General features: G+C 47.9%; 1 protein-coding gene across 1 annotated transcript in view; it reads left to right on the plus strand.

Annotated features, from left to right (window-relative positions):
- Nucleotides 1-2500, plus strand: part of pde2a (phosphodiesterase 2A) — a gene marked incomplete at both ends in the record, with an annotated part of 237962 nt that overhangs the window by 187263 nt on the left and 48199 nt on the right. The gene's annotated exons all lie outside the window — the stretch shown is intronic.

The following is a 2500-nucleotide window of genomic DNA, read 5'->3' on the forward strand; positions in this document are numbered from 1 at the left end:
GTTTAGGATTAGGCATTTAATTGTGATGTAGGGTTAGAGACTAGGGAATGCATTACATCAACATGATGATGTAATGATGACATACAACATGATGATGATGATGTAATGATGACATACAACATGATGATGATGATGTAATGATGACATACTGTACAACATGATGTCCTCACTAACAGGGTGGGAATTACACAGAGGCCATCAGGCCATTTGGCCTGTGCTACCAGCCTGCTACTGTCAGTTGCTTTAAAAGCATCAGTGGTCTCAGTTTAATGTAGCCTGACCTATGCAAAGGATGTGTCATCGGCTCATTTTAACACACATTTCAGAAAGAAATCTCTCTTCATGATGTCAATGGAGCAATTGCCTTTGTACCCTGGCATGTGGCTTTGTGCCCTAAAAGAATTGCTGCTGAAGGCCAGATGGCCTTGCCCCTAAAATGACAAAATTCCCACCCTGCTCATCACTAAGATAGCGAGGTGTACCGATGTGTGTGCGTGGTAAACAACAGATGTTTGCTCTCAGAAAGCTGCTGCCGTGCTGCGGTGGCCATGTTGAAGGCAGCAGGAGCGATAGAAGAAGAGAGAGATGTGAAGAGGGGGAGCAGAGATGGCTGCAGTGGCGTGCACAGACATTTTGGGGGGCAGGTGCTCAAGTGAAAAAAGGGCATTTATTTATAACAAATAAAGTGATACAGTCAGGCCCGGATTAATACAGTGTGGTGCCCCTGGGTGACCACACCTGAAGTGCCCCCCTCCTTCCAATTTACATGTAAAAAAATAAAAGAAATACTGTGGCAATAAAGACCACTGATTTGCATGAACTTATTGCTAAAGTAGGTACAGGCTCAACACACACACTACAGAAACATGTAAGACACAATGTAGCAACTAAAAAATATGTTACATTTTTATACAGTGACATTTTTCGAAACTTGACCAGTTTCGAAAAATTGTCTAACTACAATGAAATGGATACTATGTGGACTAACATCATCACACATGAATACAATGGGGCTCATTGAATCCACAAGAGTCTCAGCTTTCCAGTCATACTCAAATGATGTAATTCCAGGATTTTTTAGGAGCCCCAGTAGGCAGAACTTAAATAACTCATTTATATGCCACTGCATGCAAAAATAAAACTGCCTGTTTTTGACAAACATTTGAAAATGGCCATGCCAGATTTGCCCACGCCAAACTTTTGCCTAAATTTGGAGCTTTATTTAGCCCTCTACCCAACAAGCTAGCATGAGATGGCTGGATACCAGTGGATGCCAGGTCTTCTAGTTTCGGAGGATATCAGTATCTTCTCTCTGGCTTTAAAAACGAATCTGCTACAGGCTGTGAAACACAGGAAGCCTTTGTTCACACCTGCCGCTTAACATAAGCAGAACTGAAGCTGAGCTCACGCTGAAGCTGAGCTCACGCTTAACCGGTCACACCAGAAGCACTCTCTTTTCCTCAGCGCCTCGCTCAGTGCGCCTTGAACCCGCCCACAATGTCCATTTACTTCATGTCTGGCAGCTTCACGCGTCACGCTTGGAAAATAAGACTGAATCCTGAACGATCGCTTGAGCGTACCTTGAGCAAGGCACGCACGTGGCTGGTGTGAACGGCTTCGCCTGTTAACGAGGACGCCGAAATGAAACTTGTGGGTTCAGCGGCGTATGTTCAGCGTAGGTTCAGCGTTGCTTCGGCGTATGGTGTGAACGTGCCGTAATGTTGGCAGCGGATGTGTCTTGCAAAAAAGGTGTCTTGCATTTCTCCTTCAGAGGGCAAAAGGGCGGGTGCTTGGGCGCCACCTGGGGGTCTGTCTGTGCACGTCCCCAGATGGCTGTCAGCTCCGTGTGACTAACAGGTGTCACCTCGCCAAATAGGATGAGCTCGCCCCAATGACACATCATCGCAGAGACCAGGGAGATTGATGTCACCATCAAGGAACACAGCAGCACAGCCACACACAGAGATCTCTCCTCTCTTCAGATCTCACCATCTCTCTTCCTCCGTTTATCTTGTCCTCTCCTTTTTATCACCTCTCTCTATCTTGCTCTCCCTCTCTATCACTCCCTCTCTCTCTCCCTCCCTCCCTCCCTCCCATTCTCTCCCACCCTTGCTCTCTCGCTGCAGAAGTGTGGATTGCTGAAGCCGACTGCCTTTCAAATCTTTCGATGTCTTCTGGCCCTCACCCTCACCCTCACCCTCACCCTCGCCCCGCCCCGCCTCGCCTCTCCCTGTGGAAGTCAGGGTCAGAGGGCTAATAGCTGCGGTGCCTTTCAGAGACACGCGCTGATCCTCTCCCCTCTTAAGTGCTCTCTGAAAGTCTCCGGCCCCGCGCTACCGCTACCGCTACTACCGCTACTACCGCTACTGCTGCTGCTGCTGCTGATGCTGCCCAGGCACCGGCAAAAAACAACACTATACATTATTGATGAAACGCTCTGTGTGTCAGACAAGAAGCCTTTGCCAGCAGCACACAAACATACAGTATGTACACGCCACAA

Source organism: Poromitra crassiceps, assembly GCF_964638095.1.
Source record: "Poromitra crassiceps genome assembly, chromosome: 5".
NCBI classification, from domain to species: Eukaryota; Metazoa; Chordata; class Actinopteri; order Beryciformes; family Melamphaidae; genus Poromitra; species Poromitra crassiceps.